This window comes from Melozone crissalis, unplaced genomic scaffold (assembly GCF_028551555.1).
Source record: "Melozone crissalis strain CALT ecotype California unplaced genomic scaffold, PUWL_Pcris_2 ptg000004l_1, whole genome shotgun sequence".
NCBI lineage: Eukaryota > Metazoa > Chordata > Aves > Passeriformes > Passerellidae > Melozone > Melozone crissalis.
This window is the reverse complement of record NW_026535782.1, coordinates 102,114-124,419: the sequence shown is the minus strand read 5'-3', so window position 1 is coordinate 124,419 and position 22,306 is coordinate 102,114. Positions and strand designations below refer to the sequence as shown.

General features: G+C 42.2%; 1 protein-coding gene across 3 annotated transcripts in view; it reads left to right on the top strand.

The window, feature by feature from the left end:
• The window catches only part of GRM3 (glutamate metabotropic receptor 3), a 104,093-nt gene that overhangs the window by 19,171 nt on the left and 62,616 nt on the right, over positions 1 to 22,306 (top strand). Inside the window, exon 2 of one of the 3 annotated variants that reach the window (XM_054280180.1) lies at positions 19,641 to 19,738. The exons of 1 other annotated variant lie outside the window; for it this stretch is intronic. The gene's annotated coding sequence lies outside the window, so the exon portion shown is untranslated. Of the gene's footprint in view, positions 1 to 19,640; positions 19,749 to 22,306 lie in introns of all 3 variants that reach the window. One more of the 3 variants, XM_054280189.1, reaches the window with a different exon arrangement.

Genomic DNA, 22,306 nt, shown 5'->3' with positions numbered 1-22,306 from the left:
GTTCTTTCTTTTCTTTCTTTAGCCTTTGCTGCCTTCTGTTAAATCTGCCATGCATTTGAAGGTCCCAGATTAAAGTCTCGACTTTGCCTTTTCTGCATAAAACAGCAGGAATCTGAGTCCTAAAGCCCCCAGGAGTGGATTCTCATGATTTTCCTCGTGTACTCCTTTCTCCTTCTCAAAGCTACCTTTTATTCCTCCTCCTCTCTCACTCTTTCAATGTCTCTCATTCTGAAGCTGGCTCAATTAGAGCTAGGAGAACTCATTCCTGGTGTTGTCAAAGCCTCCTGGAGATTCCCAGAGATTGCTCCACCTGCTGGATTTTCTACTTGTTCACCAAGTCAGCTAACTTTTAGCCCCAAAAGACAGGAATACTGACAGGATCAGGACAAGGCCTTTATAACATCCATCTTCTGTTCAATGGATGTGATTTTGGTTAAAATAGTTAATTCCTTTAAATACTAAAATTGTCCTACTGATCAGTTCAAGGTGTTCCTCTGGCCTTGTGTTTGCTTTGTGCTTTACAATTATAAGGACATTCCCCTGCTGAAGTTCAAAAGAACACACCATCTGCATTGCTCCAGTCTTATAGCCTGGGTGTATTAAACTTCAGGGTTCAAGGATTTGGGAAAATTTCTCACCTTTTTGTTCTGTCCTTGTACCAAGGGTCTGTGACCACACACCTTTGCCCCAATATCTGTTAATGTGGCAGAGGACTGATTACAATACAGGCAGCCACTGCACCTACACAGGGACTGCTCACAGCCCTGACCCTGCTACATTTTGCCCCCAGGACTTACCCACCAGGATGTTGCTGTTGCATTAGTGTTTTTCATGTTTTGGTTTTTTCCTAATCTAGAATTTAATTACAATAATTGAAATGTAATATTAACATATTCCCGTTGTGCCCCAGGAATGTAATTTTTTCTTGTTTTTACAGCTGAAAATATATCTCTGGCATGAAATTGAAGGATCTCCACTGATTTTCACTGAATAACTTTTGAGTTACAGCACAATAAATATCAGGGAAGCAGACCAAGTTATTCTTTTGTACCATTTGAATTCAGAAATCTACTAGTACCAACCCTCTTGTGATCATAGCTGTAGTTAAGTAGGCTAAGGGGGCTGTTTTTATAGCTAAACCTTTGTTTATGTCTCACCAGGCTTCATATTTACTGCTTAAATCAGTCAAAAAGTTCTCACAGAACCAGGAAGCAGCTCTCCTTATGACTCATATATTACTACTTCCAAACTGTTCTTAAACTGCTCCAGCCCAGAGTTAACATATTTTTAAAATAAATCCCAACTGTCAGTGGATAACTAGAGGTACAGAACTCACGTCTAAAAATTATTCAGTTCCTAGTGTCACGTTGTGTTAAAAAAATTGCGAATTAGGCTAGACATTTCATAATTCTGGACATCTGTCTGTGACAAATAAATATGTCATAGTCAAGCAAAACAGCTGTAGGAGAATATTGAAGATGCTACTATCTTTTTAAAAAGAGACTAGCATAACTAATTGAAAGAGTTAAGGCCATGTTTTCCACAAATACAGATGAACAAGCAGCTAAAGATTATTAAGATGACAGCAAAGACTGTAATTTCATAAAGTTTTGTCTGAGCTCTGTGATTTCAATGATTCTCCACATGATTTACTCAAAAATTTAGATTTTGCCTCATTGTTCCTGTTGATTGTGGGTTTTATCTGGTCATTTGACACTCTATTTCCTGGATGATTTTTTCTGTAGTTTGGTTTGGTTCTGAGAGCTGAGAAATGCTGCAGGTATTAAGCAGGGTAGGACTTTGAACTCTATTCCACCTGCTAATTCTCCATTGGATATTCAGCACAAACTTCATCTCAAACTGTAGGAAGTGAGGAACGGAGACAACACCGAGGAGAAAGCATTTTCTCTTTTTGTGAACTATTTTTACCTCACAGACTTTTATTCCACTGAGCAAACTCAGGATAGGCAAAAGAAAATGCACTTTGCAGGCTCATCTTGGATCACTTGGAATCCTCAATATCTTTAATGTCCTCATATTTTTACCACTTGGCTGGTGATGTTGTGTCTTGCAGATTGCTGTGGCAAATCCAGCAACATTTCTTCTATAGATCAGCCATCCTGCTGTATAATAAAAGCACTCTCAAAATCTGCATTTTACTAAAATAGATGCCATGATTATCTAAGAACAGCCTGCTGGGAACTTGCAGAGTTCAATGCTACATTTATATTTTGTACAATAAAAATGGCAATCTGAACTCCAGTTCAGCACTTTCCTCACTACTCTCTGGACAATAACAATGGTTTTGTTGACATTATCAATGATTATCACCATCAACCTTCTCTGCATTTCAATCTTTCCTTATGCAAGAGTAGGTGAAATTCCATTAATCAAGGAGTTGCCATTAAAAAAAAAATAAAAGCCCAGAGGAATCTTTATCAATTTTCTTATGTTGAGTTCAAAAACAATGGTTTTGTACCAGTGGTTTTCACTCCTTATTGCTAAAACTTTCCTATTCCTCCCTCTAGAATCAGAGTCTGCTGAAAATATATTAATAAAATAATATATTAATAAAATATATTATCATTAGGATTGTGTTTCTCAAACAAGTAGAAAAGCATAGATATCAGGAAGTTAATCACAGACCCATGAAGAATCACAGACCCACAGGCTGAAAACTGAAATTTTACTATAAAAAAAACCAAAACCAAACCCAAAACCTTACAAGCAGACTGATAGCAAAGCTATCAGAACACACACTGAAAAACAGCATTTTAGAGGGATTTCTGGCTAATGCTTTGGAAGAACAGACAACTATATGGATTAAGTTTTTCTTCACCTAAATGCTTTTCGGCAGTTTTTTCTTCTACATTATCCTATTGAAGTGGGATTTTGCACTCTTGGCTCCCTAGGAATGCACCTCCAGCCAAAGGATTTACCCGGCGCCTTTTTATCATTTCAAAAACCACCACCAGCACTATTTATGATGAAGTGTATCAGTGGAAGCATATCTCACTATGATTACACACCCTTCCTGTGTCCTTAGCTCAGCAGGTAGCTCCCATCATTTTTCCATCATCCTGGCAGCCACATCTCCACAATGCCTGTGTCCTGACACAGAACATGGCCTGGTTTGGGATTGCTGGGTGGGATGTCCTACACATTTGTCCGGTTTGTGCCCCCAAGACTGTGTTCAGTCCTCATTCTGTTTATTACTCAGAAAAACTGAAGCAGATTTCCCTTTCCATGTTAGTGATGGCTTCCCACATCACTTTTTGACAGCTTTTTTCCACCTGTTAAAGCAGAATGATGAACTGGCATGAGAGGGTAAAATCTCCACCAGTTTGTTTGCCTGATTGAAGGTTTGTGGCAGGTCTCCTGAAACCCCTCTGTGATATCAGCTCACACAGGCAGCTTCCCCCAGCTCATGCAGGCACACAAAATGTTCCCAAAGATGATATATAGGCTGGTGAGCATCCTGATGAGTGTGTAGCTCTGCTTCCAACATCTCACATCTGGCAGAGTTTCCAGTGCAACCAGTGAAATCCATCAGCTGCCTCTGTGTTATTAAGCGATTAGAATTGTTCTCATCTCCTTTTTGGAATACCAGAAACTACAAATAGTTCTGCTAATCTTGGGCTGCCTGTAGTGACCTGAGGTCATTTTTCAAAGGAGCTTTGGGAAGGAGGAGGCTCCCAAGTGTAGCTGTTGGAAGGGTTGGACATCCTGCCTATGTAAGACCAAATGAATTAATCTCCTCCAGTTCAGGGACTGACAGTGCCCTGCTTTTTAAGCATTTTTTCTGAGTTGGGATGAACCTGTCTCCCTTGAGGTCTCTGCCTCTCTGCACTGGTGACAGAGGGAGCTCTGTTGTTACACATAGCTAGGTTCCAGGCCTTTGAATTACTAAGATCAAATCAGATTAAGTTCACCCATTTTACTTGTTTTTTTCACCTATGGTAACAATATACTGGAATTGCTGAAATTACCTAAATCTTTTTCTTCTCACTAGAAGTTTGGAGGTATTAATTTTTTATCACTTTAAAATTTCAGATTTTTTTTTAGCACAAACTATAATGTATATTACCAGTGGAAATATTTTTATATCGTAGGGACTTTACCACATGCTTCAGTTGTTTTTATATCCGTTATTGCTGTGCCATTTTAATGCAATTTTCCGCAGACTCCCGCGTTATTAACCTGCATTCATCATTTATATCCCTCTCCTGAGGCTTGTTGTAAGACTCTACAGAAAAAGATAAACAAATTACAGATACAGGAATTAATTGTTGCCTGACTGGAGCACCCCTCCCAAGGAACTTTAGGAACACTGCTTGGAATGATGCAGCCCATAGGCCACACTGATGGGAATGGTAGGAAGAAGGTTGAACACAGCTGGACAAAACTATAAAGGGAAATATTGTAAAACAAAGGCAACTCCAACAAAGGGGAGAGAATGATGCATTTGACTCCATTGCTCTCAGAAGGCTAATTAATTACTTTATTATATTATACCATATATGTTTCATCTAAACTGAATCTGCCAAGAACTCAACTTTGCACACAACTGCTCACACTGCACAGAATCTCATGACTGTCAGCCAACAGTCCCAATACACACACACACACTCACACACACACACTCTTACACATTTGGCCCTGGTAGGCCAAGGAAACAAAACATCCTCGCTTTGGATAAACAATCTCCATATTACGTTCTACTTTAGCACAACACAGGCACAGCAAGTGATAAGAGTTGTGTTTTCCCTTTCTCTGAGGTTCAGAGAATGTGAATCTCAGAAACCCTTGGGAAGAATTGTGCCGTGCTTTTCTCTGTGAAGAGAAATGTGGCAACAAAGAAACACACAGATTAGGGCAGATATGAGAAAATGGAAGGCAGTGAAAATGAACAAAATTACTGCAGGCCTCCAAGTTATGAGACTCTGAAAATCAGACATTAAACACTCCTCCCAGACAGGTTTGCTCCCTGTTGCACACACAGCTTTTTCTACAAGCCATGCCACCTCTGATGAGCTCTGCCTCTTCTTTCTGTTTAGGTCCTTGCCCACTGAGGTTCAGGCAGACAAATCCCTGTCCCCTCAAAAGGGAGAGGAGACAGAGTGACTCAACTCTTCCTGCAGATCCTGGCTGTCCCCTGGTCCCAGCCCCATCTCCAGCCCAGGACAGCTGCCCCAGGCTTGGCAGCACAGCCCTGGAGGAGGGCAAAGGGAATGGGGGAAAAGGAAGGGCTGAGAAGGAAGACATTGTTAAAAGAACAGTAGAGAGAAGAAGGGACATGAGGGTGAAGTGAGTTCAGAGGAAAACGAGGGCACATCAAAGAGATTGTGCCTTTTAAAGAAGCATATGGTGCCTTGAACCCCAGGGGAGCTCCGTTGTGCTACAGTGGGTGATGACAAAGAGTAACAGACTGTCCCTTTCCCTGAGAATCCTGTGGTTGGAACAGATAAAATACATCAGAGGAGAGGTGAGAGAGTGGCCCAGTGTCCAGCAGGAGCTCTGCACTGGAGCCACTGGGAGCAACCAGGCAAAGCCCAGCCAGGTGTGCCAGCAGTGCTGCCCCTGAGCATGGGCAAAACTCAGGGGGCAGAAAACTGTGAGGAGGCAGAGGGTTTGAAAAGGGCAAGGGAAGGGTGCAAAGTTTGGCACCAGTAAGGTTTGCTAGCCTGACCTCAAGTGTACACAGAGCCCATGAGAGAGTGAGAGCATGACTGAGTTCTTTGCTTGGAGCAAAAATAGCGGCTGTGAAAGGAATGGGAAAGAGGCAGGCACAGACAAAAGAGAAGAAAGCTGAGGAAGAAAGGAAAAGAACATGAAAACACTATCCTCACAACAAGGCAGACATGCCAACCATATTAATTTCCAGTGCCCTTCCTCCACTGCAGCTCAATGAAGGATCTGACCACAGTTGAGTTTACGTTGTGTATTTTCAATAATAGTAAAATTCACAACAAAGAAGCCCAAAGCTCAGAATTAAAAGTCAAAGGCTCAGATAATTCTGAAAGAGGAACAGAAGGAACAGCTTTGCATGGAGGTGAATGTGTTTTTCTCTGTCTACAGAAGAGTTTTGTGGGTGGTTTTAAGAAGTTTCAGTGGTGGAGCTGATAGTTCTAAGAAACAATCTCTTCTGGTACATTCTACAGTTCTTTTTTAGCCACAGCTGTCAATCACACTGCTTTTCAAAGAAGGGAAATGTCAGTATCTCTGCTCTGGAGAGACAACACAGAGATGAGAAGCAGCTTGCCCAGAATCAGTCAGTACAGTATCTGTGAGGCAGCCAGTACCAATAAGAACCCCACCAACCCCACCAAGAATCCCAGCCTGGCCCACATCTCCTCAGTGAGGGCTGGGGGAGGTTGGTGTTGACCTGCTGAAAAAGTTCTTCACTCAAAACCACAGGGTAGATTCCCATTTGCCTTGACAGCTGTGTGGCCAAAGGAGAATGGGCATTTCCATGCCACATCCCAGGTTGTGGGGATCTCTACTGGAAATATCCACTGGAATTACTGAATGCAGGGGTGGGAGTCAGGTTTCCTGGCTTCATTATAGTCATTCAGTGTATGACTGGGAGGAAGCAATTAATGTTTTGGGCAATGATCCTCAAAGTCTGAAATGGACACCTCTGTTTAATTTTTGTGCTGTAGAAAGAAAATAAATCTACACATAACAGCAGCAGCAATAACTGGAAATTAGGGAGATGTTTTCCCCACTTGTAGAAACATGACCTGTTCCGATGCTCTTGTACCTTCTCCTGCAGCATCTGGTGCTGGCCTCTCTCTGACACAAGATGCTGCGCTAGATTGGATTTGGGTGCAGTCCAGCCTGAAAATATCTGTGTTCCTAAAGAAGTTGTGAAGTTTTCTCACATTCTGTTCCTCAATCTGTATAGAAAAGCCCAAATAAAGCATAATCTTCTCCTTTGAGAAATCTCACATTACATACTTTCTTATATTCTGAAGCAAAATCCCTTTCAATACTCTCTTCAAAGCACTTGTACTCCTGACAGGGGTTTTGTAGTGTGCTTATCAAGGCTCTGTTTTCCCAGTGGAGGGCCACAGCTCATTACTACAGTCACAGAGTCTTTGCATAATGGGTTTTAAAACACCTTGCCATCCTCAAAACTGTCTGGTAGGTTCATTCTTGAAATGACCACCTAAAATAACAGAATGGGTAGAGATGATCTGTTTGCTTTGCAGTTTTTAGTATGAGATCATTTAGCACCTTTCATACTTCAAATTTGTGGTTTGTTAAACCAGAAAAAAAAAAGAATTAGGAGATGAAAATACGGCATCTGAATTCAATCATGTCATGGAAAATTATTTCTTTTTGTCCTAGAAATGGAGGATAGATGAAAAACAGATTTTTGTTTAAAAACATGAAAGGCCAAACTGGTGCATGGATGAAATTGTTCATCTTCATTATCTCCTAAATTCAGATCAGTGCTCTTTTAATATAGTTTTTACTATTACAAAAGGGATTGTGACTTCTATTACATGCACCTTGCTTCAAGGAGAAAAATGTCCATGTTCCTTGATGGACGCCATTTCAAAAAGTTGTGTGATCAATGTGGGAAATGCGCTGTCCCAGGACACTGGCAGACAGAGTCCAGTATCTGAAACACAACATCTACAGGGATAATAGTAAGAGATGTGGCTGGTTTTCTTTGAGGGCCAGACACAGAGGTGATGCTCAGTATTAGAAACTGGTAGATAATGGATCCAGCCTTGCAGACCACTGTGAGCAGCCTGGGATTTCAGACAATTCTGTGGGAGTGATGAGGGAAAGTTCAAATCCACGTAACAATAGTTTTAGGCAGATAAAAAACCCACAACCTTTAAAAGGACCCTTAAGTTGGGGATTTCCAGAAGCTGGGAAATTTATTAGGAAAAAAATTGCTAAATGTTTGTATTTTGTGTCATTCCATGCCATTTAAGGAATTATGAAACATACAAAGGAAGGTGACAAAGGAAAACAACCAAAGCTCTAAATCCAAGTAATGAGACAAAACAGAGAAAGCAATCAGCCAGATTCATCATTTTCATTTCATCCAATTTACACCACTGTAGAGTTGACCCCTGTAGGAAAAGAAAGACCAGCCAGTTATTGCCCAGTCATGTTGGGTATTACAGTCCCTCCCCACAGACGGCAAGTGGCCCATACATTGATTTTGCAATCAGGCCAAAAGCAACATCCTTAACACCACACTGGATTATTGCCCTGACTCTGACTCAGGGAACATTTCCTCTAGCTCTCGTGTTTTCCTTGGAGACCTTTCCATCTAAACATTGACCAAGCTCAACCTGCTTTAGCTTTTGAAATATGACAAGGTAACAAATCAGAGCCACAAGCAAGCAGGGCAGCTGTGCTATTGCAGTTAGAGGGAAGGCTGCCATGCAGTGCCAGGACAGCTTCCCATTTCACACTGCCAGCAGCACTGTCCATGTCCAAACCATACCCCAAGGCCAACAGGACCCTTCCTGTGATCCCACACTCCAGGGAGGGGTGGGGAAGGGATACAGGTAGCCAGACCACAGTTTCAGTGATTTTCAAGACTAACCTTGATGCCACAGACTTGTCAAACACGCCATAGGACTCTTTAGGTGGCACTCTTCACAGGTAAGCCTTCGCCTCAGGTTAGAAACCTGTCCTGTGCCCTGGGATGCTCCAGGCAGGAGGGATGAGAGCAGTAAATCCTGGTGTGCAACAGAAATGCACCACTGGCAAACCTCTGGTCGGTGGACAAGCCGCAAGACATAGATGTTAGATGTTGGGGAAGAATTCTTTACTTGAGTGTCACCCAGAGAATCTGTGGACACCCCATCCCTGGAAGTGTCCAAGACAAGGTTGGATGAGACTCTGAGCAACCTGGTCTAGTGAAAAGTACCCTTATCCATGGCAGGCCATGGGAACCAGATGAGCTTTAAAGTCCATTTCAACCAAAGTCTTTCTGTGATTCTATGAAACTGCCCTCATGTTCAAGGATGTTGCAGCAGGTCCATCTCCTGCCCAACACAGCAGCCTTTCCCACATGAACCCTGTGCTCCTTCCCACACTCCTCATTCCATTACAGAGCTTTTGAGGAAAAAAGAAATTGCACATTTGGTGCCCAGCACTGGAGGAGCCGTTGGGAGACTTCCAGATGAGTTTAGGGAAATTTTATCCAGCACATGAGTATCAGACAGTGGAGCTCTGCTCCACAGCTGCCTCCCTGCCAGACTCCTCACAGCAAGGCTGGCAGACCCCAGCTTCCTGCTGGAATCCTCCTCCAGGCATTGCAGCCAGCTTACAGCTGCTGCAGCACTTTTCAGGGAAATCTGTCCCTCCACTGCCAGCACCAATTTGTGCACATTTGTGCAGGTGTGACAAATTTGCTTCAGGTGACCTCTGGGAAGGCAAAAGGGTTGCCTTGAAAGTGTGTCAGTGATACCACTTAGCACATTTTCTACTTCAAAGTGTTCCACCAACATTAATGAAGTGAGCTTAAAAATAAGAGCTGAAAACACCCTAATAACATGAAAATACTGCCCTGGAACAAGTATATAAGCAAGAAGGCAACAAAGCCATTATAAAATGAGGACATTATTATTTTTTTTCTTTAATGAGCTTTCTTTACCCAATCTAATTTAGAAGTAGCTCATCTGTTTAGCTGAAACCCTCCAGTCATTTTTGAGAGCACTGTGAGGTGGAATATAACAACTAGGGATGTAAAATTTCAGTTCTGTGACCCTGGTGGTCTGGGAGAATATAGTAGTCTATTTAGGAAGATCTTAAATTACTTCACTTATCACTCCAGACTATTTTTAAGATATACGTAAATGTATGGTACAGAGTCCCTCAAAGAAACAGCCTCTGTTTTGAAGCTCTGAGAGTGAGGAACTCAGCTGAGATTTGACCAGGAGCTGTACACAGTCACAGGTGTAGTTTTGTTCTGAAAGCATCATCAGGACACATGTAGATGTGAATAGATCAGAGAGGTTTGAACAAAGCAAGCAAAAATTGCCAAATCCAGGCTTCTCATAAGTTAGTCTCCCATTGCTTTTAATAGGGTTAGGATTTTGCCTGCTGGACTGAATTCCCAGCTCTGCACTGAATCCACTGTAGCAGAAATCCCTTAATCTCTCTGTGCATCCTTCTCTCTGTGCTCTTTCCTATCTCCTCATCTGTGGATAAGGATGATACTGAAGTCTGACTCTATGGGTATTATGAGAACTAATTAACTGAGCTTTCAGGAAAATTTCAGCAGCAAAGGCAAATTTCTCCTCTGGAGATAAAACGCATACACACACACACAGCTACAGATATTTCTGTGTTTTGATAGATATACACATATAATCTGGTACATATAATATACCTATCACCTGCCAGACCTCCCTTAATGTCAAGGCTCCTCTTTTCTCTGCCTCGTCTTCCTCTAACAGTACCACTATTTTTAAATGCTGTACTTTATTCAAAGTCAGTGTGGAGATGTCAGGCAGGTAGTTATTAAAAAAAATAAAAGGAAAGAAAGAATAAAGCAAAGCTTTTGTCTTCTCCTTATTTAATAGCATTTTTGTTCTGCAACCATTGTCCCTGCCAGTCAGAAAAACTGCTTGGTTTTTAATGAAAAATCCTAACAGCAACAAATTGCAACCCTCCCTTTCAACACAGACATGCCCTTTGAATTTAATTATGCCTCAGGCAATGCATTACAACGAGCGTGTGAAAAGTGACACCAAAAAATCTTCCAACAAACACAGCAGATATCCCCCACTGGGCAAAAATAGCTGAGTACCAGATTGCCAGGTTTGGTTGGAACTCACTCACGGCCGGAGTGTGCCTGAGTTCCCCCAGTTGGGCTGGTCCCAGCTCGGTCCCACTAATCCGGGAGAGTGGAGTGTTCCCTGCGCATCCATTCATTGTGGGAACCCAGAGCATCCCTCTGGCTGTCCAGGGTGGCCAGGACCCCTGCCAGGGGGCTCAGAGACCCTGGCACAGAGCCCAAAACACCTGTGAGTTTGATTATGACCCATGGAGCAAATTACCAACCTTAGATGAAGATCAGCAAACCACGACAGTTTAGGTAGAACGATAGTGATGTTATCATGGGGTGGAAAAGTAGATTTTGGGGTTTCTGGTATGGGGGTTCAGGAGGCAAGATGGAGGAATCTGGGCATGTCCAGCCTTTCTCCTTCTTCTTCTTGGCCTCCATCTTCTGGCTGATGTTGGCACTTACAGACTGGTTTAGAGTAGAAGCTCACTGTCTAACATAGGTGATAGGTATTGGAAAGTAATTGTAAACATTGTATACGTAGTTTTTAGTATAAAAACATAACACCACCCAGGGGCAAGCAGAGTGCCTAGAACTGTCCTGCTAGACAGACCTCAGCATTTTTTTTTAATAGAAAATTTTTTTATAGATAAGGAACAATAAACAACCTTGAGACCAAGAAATTAAGAGCTCTGACTCCTTCTCCAAGCGCCAAGCTGAGAAAAGAAACTTTTCTCAGAGTCACTCTGACAAGTTAAAAATCCCAACACTATATCCCCTGCATCTCCTGCACCCCAGCTCCAGGAGAACTCCAGCTCCAGGAAGGGCTGCAGGACTCTGCCCTGGCAGGGACATTCCTGGAGGGATGATGCAGAGCCATCAGCAGGAGCCCAGAGGAGCCGGGGACAAAGTGGAGGAGTTTGGGAGGTTTCCTTTCCTCCCAGAATAATTTCTCACAAGCTGTGTCAACTATCCACAGTTAAACAAATGCTTGAGATATCTATCAACATTTCCCATTTGGAGGGAGAGGCAGCATCGATTACCTTTGGTTTTGTTGTCTTGGGAGCTGCCACAGCCAGCGAGAGGAGACTGCCTGAGATTTTTCTGATTATTCGCAGAAGAAAATTTCCTGTGAAAACAAACACCCATAGCCCTGCCTGTAATGCAACACCAGGATCAAACTGTCCTTTTGCATCCTTCTGGATGCTAACTGGGGATAATGCAATGCCTCTGTGTTACTTAGATATTCTGGGGTGGCCAGTGACTCCCAAGAGGAGGCAGACCATAGAATGATAGGATCACTAAGGCTGGAAAAGATCTGCATGAGCATCAAGTCCAACCTTTGACCAAGTGCCATCACACTCACGAAACCATATTACAAACTACTCCATTTTTGGCAATCTCTGGTAATGCTGGTGGTACACAATGGTCGGGTCCACTTATTATTAGGATGCAAAGTATTCATGGAACAGGGAGACAAGTCACAGACATCTCCTGGCTGCTGGTGGGCAAATGTCAGGACAAATATCAAGTTCTATTTAACCCCAAAAGCCATATGGATGTAAACATAAAATGAAGCAATTCCAATCCTGCCAGAGGGTTTAGTTATTTCAAAGTAGCTGCATTGGACATGGTCTCTGTCTTCCATTTCCTTTCCTGACAGTACAGGTGCCTTGGCTTACTGATATTTTAGGAGAGGTGAGTTTTTATTTTTATACCAGATATAGCTGCACTGGGTCTGAAGGCCCTCTTGCTCATGTCAGGGAGCTGTTTCCCTGCTGTGGTACAGCTCTCTCGTGAGCTTCTGCAACAGCTGTTTTCATTGAAGTCTGAAAGATGAAAGACAGACAGAGCTTTTAAAAAGAGAGGGCTGGGATTCACAATCAAGTTATTGCAGTTTAATGTGTTTCTGTGCAGCAGCTGAGCCACGCCAGCCAGCTGGGTTCACACCCTCAGCTTCAGAAAATGCAGGATTTAAACTACACGTTACCATGACCCTTAAACTACACCTACCATGATTCTGGTCAGACATCCACAATAAATCATTCAATTTCTTGAGCACAGTAACACCATCATGTAACTGAGTTCTCCAGGTATTTAAATGCTTAATTCTTCATTTCACCACTAATTTGCCCTGCAACCATGGGCAATAGCATGTCCTTAGCTTTCAGACTTCAAGTGTAAAATGAATATGAGGAATGATTACACAAAAGGGTAATATAAGAACGAAGAATGAGAATCTATGAGCTGCTGAGATATTCTGGATACCTGGCCTAAAGGTCATTTTAAACACTCCATTCTGCTAAGAGGAATCAGAGCAGCAGTGCTTTGCTTTTAGTCACCCCCAGTGCTCCTCGTTATTTATGCAGCTGTGAAGCTGAAAAATTACTTAAAGTCCTGTGTTTTCCAGGAGTAAACAGAAGCCAACAGGGCTGTACTGCTCTACAGGAGCTGAGGAGCTGCGTTGCTTTATTGCACGTTTTTATGTGAACCTGTGAGTCACAGTTCTTGTACCAAAATATTTCCAAGTACATCTCCTTTCAAAGACAAAATTTTAGGAGCTGCTGTCATGTGTCACACATAAACAATGTGAAGCATAACATCAAACACTTGGAAAGTGTGCAAGTACACCAAAAGGAAGGAGGGTGATTTACTGAGCTTTAGTTGAATATAACTGCACGAGTTTTACACCTAGAGGACTCGGGTTGCTGTAACTGTTACCTGTGAATAAAGCTTCCCTCTGGCAAGTGATAATTAATTCTTAGATTTTAGAAGTTTCTGAAATTTCAGAGACCCCTGAGCACATTTGTATGAAGATTAGACATTGTTTCTTTTCTCCTTTTCTCTTTGAAGTCTTTTCTTCAAAGATTGCAGCTCGCTGTTCAGACTGCACAAATCCTCTCTTGACAGAGCCGGCTTTTCTCTGCACTCTCAGAGCTTTGAGTCTGACTCTGCTCTCCCTCACTCTGCTCTGTGCCCCATCAAAGAACAGAGAGATTGTCAGCACCACCTCGCTGCCAGTGGGGAGGAGAATCAAACCCTTTGCCAAGTACATCAAGTGAATTGCTCACCCCCTGTGGGGAAAATTTACCACCCAACAATGCAGTAATTGATATTGATGGTGTGTGTTGTTCACATTTCAATTTTTTAGAAACTTGTTTTTTTCAGGATTGTGAGAAGCCAGGTTACAGTGATCAAAGGTCGAAGCCTTATTTCCCTGTAAAACAACTTCCCTGGGGCTATGCCTGATGTGGGAAGAAATTTGTGGTTTTGGAAAGAGATTTATACAGGGAATGTACTTAAACTAAAAAAAGACCAAAGATACTAAATTACAGGAGTGAGATTTTCTTCTTATTTACACACCTATGAATTGCAAGCAACTGCTCAGATGCTGCAGAAACGAGCTCATCCACAATTTTAGTAGGAGTAGTAAGTGCTGGGCCCATAGAAATGCAGCTGAATTCTTAATGTTCACACCTTAGTTGAACTTCTTACTTCTCTCTTCTCAAGCTGTGCTCCTCTGACCTTGTCATGAAACAATATTTTGCTACTTCTTTTCTAATGAAAAAAGAAAGGAGAAGTGTTTGCTTTTCTTTTCTATCTTGTTGAACTAATTTTAGGAAGGGAGAATGGAAAAAAAAGAAAAATAAAAGGGAAAGAAAAGGCAAATATTCATATAATCCAGGAATTCCTTTTTTTTTTTTTTTTACAGCTTGGGATAAATAACCCCCATTAGTGAGAAATTAGAAAACCAGTGTTCTATCTTTATAATTCATAGAATGCTCAGCTGTGTGCATAGCTGAATTTCAGGGTTTTGGTGTTGAATAGTACAAATCTGCAAATATTCCTGCTGCTGCCTCTGCTCTCAGCTGCCCTCCCTCAGTGACCACTGCTGATAACCTGTGTGCGAGTTATTGAGTGACTTCCTTGCTGCTGGGGTGAATAAAAGTTTTACCATCCAGTCCAATTCTTGTACATTAAGTTTCTACTTAATGTGATCATGGTGATGACCCAAGACAAGCAATGGGATAAGAGGAAAGAATGTTCTACAGTCTGGCCAAAATTGACACCTTTCCATGTGGTAACATCATAGTTTTGGCCAAATCACTGCAAGTCATGGCAGAAGCCTTCACACTGAAAATACATGGCTGTATGTTCAGTGATGCAAATATTTCATTTTCACACTGCCTTGCTCATTAGCAAGTACCTTAAAAGTAGCCCAAACTCTCATAGGCATTGGAAAGTACCAGAGTAGTGAAGTGTCTTGCCCAAGACATCAGGGCAATGACAGAAGAGTAGAGAGTAGAGTACTCTCTGGAGTAGAGCCTGGAGCACATAAAAATTCCATCTTCAAACCAGTCTTTATGTTACATTGATCCCCAGTTCATTGTCCCAACTGCTTTAGTCATGCCCAGCCCTCTTAAGCATTCTTGACTTCTATCTCATATAATTTCACAGAAATCTCCTTTCATGCCTGACAAAGGAAATTTTTCTAACTCTTGTCACGAGTCTTTTATTTTTAAAAAAAAATATTCAATGCACAGACCTGAAATTTTGGGTCACTTCTTGGATCTGGCCCTCTGAGCCCCGTATGCCTCCTTCACCCACCTTGAATATTCCCAGCACAGCCCTGTGGTGGCCCAATGTGCCGGATACACGAGTGCAACTGCACCAGCAGAGCTCTCTCCAGGGGCCACAGGCCAGATGACAAGGAGCCAGGGAAGGAGGGCCACAGCTGAATGTCTTTGCCCAAGGGAAAGCAGACCAAAGAATACAAAATGTCGGCAGAGGGCATGCTGCCCTTGATTGAGCCCCCGCTGGCTGGAGACCCAGAATTAACAACAGCAGCAACAACAAGAAAATTAGTAAGGCTTGCCAGCTGGGGAGAGACATCTGGCTAGTGATCAGAGGGGCATGTGAGTCAATTAATCCATCTCCGAGCTGGATTAGCACATTGAAACATGCTTCCCTTCACTGCTGCACAGGGACCTGTTGAATGAGCTGTAAAGATGAATGGAACTAAAGAAATTTCATTTAGATGAAGAAAAATGGCTCTGAAGTAGTGAGTGGGTGGTTTTTACATGCCTTATGTGCTGCAAGAATTAAGCACAACTCAGAGAATTTAGGGCATGAAACAGCCATTTGGATACAAAAGCTCTTGCATTTCAGATCTCATTGATTTAAAATTTGTATCTAGATATCTGCCAATTTATTTCTCATGTTTATAACATATCCAGGAAAAAAGATACTACAGCTCAGGAAAAATAACTCTTTCAGCCCATTCTTTCACAACTGTGGTAAATCAAGTTGCTGTCACCACAGAAGCTATTCCTGGGCTCTTTTGCTATTAAATGGAATGGCAGGACTGTTGCTCAAGGGTATCTTGCTGCATTTAGATCTGGAGAGATTGAGACTCAATCTCCACCTTCTCTGTCATTGCAGATCAATGGGACATGGTCTTCTTAAATACTTTTCAGATTGTCAGAGATAGGACCTGAAGGGATGAGTTTGGTCACTGAGTTCAGTTCTTGCTGTCATGAACCATCAGGTCATATTATCCCTTCTTTGGAATTTTTCCGCTCCCTCTTAAATTTTGCTTTTTTGACTGTTATTCCTGCGGTCAGAAACCTTTTCCAAAACTTCATTCCTCTGCTGTTTAGAAACTTCCTTATAATTTCCATTGTCTGTTTATTCAGGACCAGGTTACAGTCATTTGTTCTAATTCCAGAAATGTCTTTTACTCTCCTCCCTTCCGAGTGCTCAGACCCCTGAGGTGTCCATGGATAGCTGTCAAAAACTTCAGTTTTCCTTTTACTAAGCTAAACATGTTCTCTTCGCATTTGTTCTCCCCTAAAGCAGCCCCATCAGTCCCCTGTGTTTTGCAGTAGTCCTTCTCTGTACCTACACCTACTTCAATTATTATTTTCATAATACATGGATTATATACAAGTTTCAAATTATATCCTGTGCAATGGCAGCAACACCACCTTGCACATGCAGGAAATACCCTTTCTGTCTGTACTCTGGAAGTTGTATTCACTGACTGGGAGTTCCAACTTTAGGAAAGTGTGAGGAATTTCAGTTAGCACCTGGAAGTTTTTACTTGAGACCTGGTAGGAAGAGGCACATGAGTTTCCTCAACAGGGGCATGGTGCCCAGGGACAATCTTGATGCAGCCATTAGCAAAGCAAATTGAGTGCTAGGATGCATCAGGGAAGATTTCTCCAGCAGAAGTGGTGAGGACTTTTTGTATTACTAATGAGCTAAACAGTGCCAGTGAAAAGACATTGACAATATAATCCTGATTGCCCATAGTGAGAAATTGCTTGAATGATCCCTGGGGTTCTTTTGGGACGTGGCATTGTTCTGAATAATTCATTGATGTGTGGGGGCACTTAGCACATAGTGGGGAACACTCACCAGGCATATTTACAACATGGGCTCCCTTTTCCAGAGGCTGGCAGAGGCAGCTGGATGAGTGCCCACTACTGTGGCCCAATGATCTCATTGCCTCAGGGTGGTCCCACAGAGGTTTGATTTATGAGACCAGACACAGCCATACATATGAGGGTGCAGCTCCTCAAGGCAAGGACTGTGCACAGTTCTGATCATCTGTACTGGTGGCAGAGGAGCTCAAAGATTGCAGCTACAGCTCCTAAACAGTGACAGACACCAGAATATGATTGTGTCATTTAATGGCTAAAACAGTCTCCAGCCACAGAGGTTTGACCAATTTAACTCTCCCAACACAGCTCCTGGGAAGAGACTGGAGACCACCTTAGCCCCAGCAGCATTCACATCAGATCTGTGGGATGGGACCTGCCAGTTCTGGAGCTCCAGAGATTTTCTCTGAAATGGCACAGCACAGCTGTGTCAGATGGTATCCAGATCAGAGTGGTCCATGACCCATCCTATTTGCTAAGATCATTTCAGCCAAACTGGCTCAGATATACTGAAGAACTACCTTGGTGATCAAAAGAATCCAGAATTAACTCTATGAGAGCAGGAAAAACCGATTTTGAATGGTTTTGAAAAATCTCCTTTATACTCAAAGAGAGCTTTATGTACAGAAACTGTCCACAGCCCCTGGGAATTTGGTTCTCAATTCCTTTAACTGGAGCATGTCAAATAATTTCAGCTGTCACATGTCATGTCTGAGAGACCATGAGCTTTGACACAATATGTGTCAAATATACCTTCAAAGAAAGCAGCATTTCTCTGGGAGGTAATGACAATTGCTGAGCATGATTTCCTTCTGAATAAATATGAAAACTTCACAGACATCAGTCAAAAAAAAATTAACTCTCCTTGAAGCAATTTCATAAGAAATGCTTCCTTTCCTCTGTCTCTGCTACCTCTCTCCTCTCTCATGGAAAATGCCAAAGTGGATAAGTTCAGGACTTACCTCTCAGAAAAACAAGGGACCTAGAGGAAAGAAAGCTAAAATCCACAAATATCTGTACATAACTGGGTTGTATGAAGTTGACAGACATCCTGTCCCTATTGCTGCTGTGTCACTCAGTGTCCATTACTGGCTATTGACTGTTCTCAGGATTCAGTCCCAGAGATAAAGAGGGAAGGACTCCCTCTTGGAGAGTGTTTGAAGCCTATTGCAGGGGGCATGTCACCCCTTTAGGACCCCTGCTTGCACTTAAACTATATTGCTTAAAATACAGTGTTTGTCAGACATTCGGTTATCTCCTCCAGGAGAGGAACCAAGAAGGAGAAGAGAAGCATTTCTCCCCTTTTCTCTTTAAGTACAATGAAAAGACTCAGGCCCGGTCCCCAGTTCAGGACCTGTTCAGATAAGAGATCCAACAAAGCAAACCCCTCTTTGTTAGGGGACCACCAACAGTTCATTCAAAAGGAAATGTAATTTTAAAAGTGATCATAAATAGATATGTGCACTTGAAAATAAGGATTTCAACATGAAATGCAGTTAAATATAAATAGAAGACAATCTAAATTTGTGGATTTTATAAATACATCCAAACTTACTCTCAAAGCCCATGAATTTGGTGAAAGGACTCCAATATTTTTCACATAACCAGTGGGGAGTATGGGACTTGCAGGGACAAAGAAATGTCCCTACACTCAGACTTGACAGAGATCTATGAATTCCATTGAGATTTCATGATTAGCAGATGATAAGTTAATCATGATGAGAGAAAAGAGTCAATTAGGACAGATCTAGGAGCATGAAATAGACGTAAATATCCCATTATAGCCATTAAGCAATATTCCTTCAATATGGCACAGCAAGAGGCACAGGAAAAAGACCAAGGAAAGACAAACCTGGCCAAGCTGGTTGTCACCTATGCCAAGTGCAATTGTAGAACTGTTTAACTGCTTGCTACCAGCAAACACAAACCACCAGCAGTGGCTGTCTCAGAAGTGAGAAGTCCCTGGTTCAGGAAGGAAAAACAAATCGGTATTTTAAATTTACCTGCAAAACTGTCCTGATTTTACTTGACTCTAAAATAACCTGTGTATTCTAAAAAGAAAGTGCTATTGAAGAGAGATTTTTAGCCTGTTTGATAGGATATTCAGCAGAAACCTTGGGAATAATAAAGGAGTGTATAAAGCAGATTGCCTGCCTCATTCAGCTGTGTTATGGAGCTGATCCAAAGACACCCAGGAACTTTAAAAGATGCTAGAGCTGGCCCATGAGTTTCTAGTACTAATAGGAACCGAGCTGTTAGTGTTTTTGCATGACATCCTGTAAGGAAAATCGCTGGCATTTGGCTTACTCGGGAGATTTCACCATCTGTTATTGTAGAGACCCAATAATGATACAAAACACAAATAAGCAAAAAAAAAAAAAATGCCTAACACTCTGTCAAAGTTAGTGAGGTCTTAAAATATTCCTGCACAGGTAGAGAATTTGCTGAAGGAGAATCAACAGAGCACCGGGCTCAATTACATCTGAGTTTCCTGTGTAAGACCTGTCAAGCAACTCCCATCATCACGTCTGTAAGTGAGCGTGAGTAATGGATTTTATTTAAATTCATCTGGTGTTTGCTACCTACACCCAGACAGATAATGGACAGATAGCAGAACAATGATCATTAAGAGGCTATCACTTAATTCTTGTTTTATTCTGCAGCTTGCCTGCCTTCATCTGTCTTCCCTTCTGAAGAAGAGAACACGTTCCTTCTGTCTCAGATGGAAATGCAATGGCCTATTATGCATTCATCACAAGTTTTCCATTTTCCATCCAAAATCATGACAGTGATACAAATATGAAAGCCCACAGAATTTGTTTCCAAAAGCATTCAGCTCCACGCATATGTGTTTATCTTTCTGCAATTGAATATCTTATCCCCCAAAACACACAGTCAACTTCCTTCTAAGTGGCAAATATAACATTTAAAGAATTTATTTGTCTTACTGAAAACAATAGGTATTAAGTATGGTGGTAGGGGCAGAGCATCCTGCAAAATGTTGAAGAAATCTGTTGGTTCACTGCAGTTCTATTGATATAAGAAACACAAAGGGATTATGCTGAACAAGATGAAATGGGAAATTAAGTAGCATCGTGTGAATGTAGTGGTAAAGCATCCTACATACTCTCATCACTGTCAGCTTCCTGCAGGAAAAAAATGTGTGTTCAGCCCTGAAAAGGTTGTGAAAGGACCCCTGTGTCCTTCCAATGCAGGTATTGGTAAGCATTCCTTGCCCTAGCTATCTGAATTCCTTTGGGTTTCAGGAGGCTGTCAAAGCCTTACAAGTAGTGAATGCTGTTGTGCAAGTAAAATTAATGACTCCTGTTCTGCTTCCCATATTTAAAGCTTTAAATGAGTCTTATTGCTGTGGAAAACATGAGGAGGAGCAGAGGGGCTGTCAGGATGGAATTGTAAATCTTTTGGCATTTGAAATCTCAGACCTGATTGACCTCATGACGGTGCTTCAGACCAGTATTTATCTTGGTGTTGTAAAGCAAGCAAATTACCTTTACCCAGGCATGAATCCCACTTTGCAGTCTGCTGTAACTAACTGGGGTATGAGGCCCAAGTGAAATGCTCCAGTCAAGCAAGTAAACATTGAAAAACAAACAAAAACATTTGCATTTGAGGGAGTATTAAATGTATTCATCATCTGCCCTTTGAGTCTGTGCAAGTGCTGGAGTAAGGAGACAGTAATATGAATAGTTGTAACTCAGTTATTAAATAAAATGGAAATACATGAATAATTAATACAAATAATAACTGGTGCTTGCCCAGCTGGTGTATGCTGAGGTTTTAGCTGGTGCTTGGCAAGGCATGATGGACCAAGGGTTGTTTGGGGAGAGGGCTCTCTTATGGCCCAGATCCCCAACACACTGTGGGCTGCAACAGGAGCTCAGGACTGGCTACTTCCAGTGCAGTGAGGAGCTCCCAGCAGCACCCTGCTCCTGGCTGCAGGATGAAGCCTGGCCTCAGAAGGCAGAGTCAGCCTGCCAAGCACTCTGCCTATGGTGTCTGTCTAAGCAGCAGCTCTGGCCCAAGGGAACTCAGACTCAATCAATAGGTGCTATTGACACCCTCGTATTTCAGCTGGCTTCCCTGCTCTTCCCCATAGCCATTAATAAAGCTCTCCAGAAAGCACTTTGGAGCAGCAGCCAAACCCACATTCTCTGAAAATCCCATGGGATTTTCCTAAGGAACATCCATGGGCCCAGGAAGTAGACCTGGGAAAACTGCTAGCTTATGATTTTCTCTCTATGTGCTTGCAGCAGATGCCCTATTGAATTGGAATTCCACCAGCCCTTTCAGAAGGGAGCGGGTGATAAAATTCTCCAGAGAGTATCTCCAGTTTTACCAGCATTCCCTTAGTTCCTGCTTTACCTACCAGCATCCTCTCCCACAACCCAGAAGCTGCCTTTCCTTGCAAGGTATGTCACAGCACTGAAGCTAGGTCTGGGGCAGGGTGCCAGCTGAAAGAACCTGTGTAAAGCCTGGAGATCGTGGGATTCATCCAATGGGGCCAAGTTTCTGCTGCCATCAGAGGCACACCTAATTTACCTCCATGCAAAGAGGAACAGAGTGTACTCACTGGCCTGGCTGCTGTGCACTGCAGGGGCGTGTAGAGCGTTCCAAGCATTAATCCTCAGGACACAACTGCAAGGTCACAAAGTAATGTTATCTTCTATTTTCTATAGGTACAGAGAGGTGAGCCAAAGGCAGAGATGAGACTGGAACCAGATTTCAGTGCTCTGGTTTACCTGCTAGACTGAAGCCTTTTCAACAGTTGGAAGGGGATTTTGTGTATTATATTGTGAACCCAAAACCACCAGAAAAATATAATGTATGCTTTAATATGTGATGTACATGGGTTTTTCTGAGATTTGGGGAAGTCAGTAATAAAGTTAGATCGTTATCATACACTCAAAAAGTGCTGAAGGACATCTTCATAGAAAATTCCAGGGTTTGCTCCTTCTCATCAACAACACAATGAGTATTCAGGGCACTTTAAATCATTCTGACCTATTATCACAGAGCTCTTTTCTCTTGGTTCTGCTGCTGGCTATGCATTTCCCCACAGAAATTAATTATCTTTATG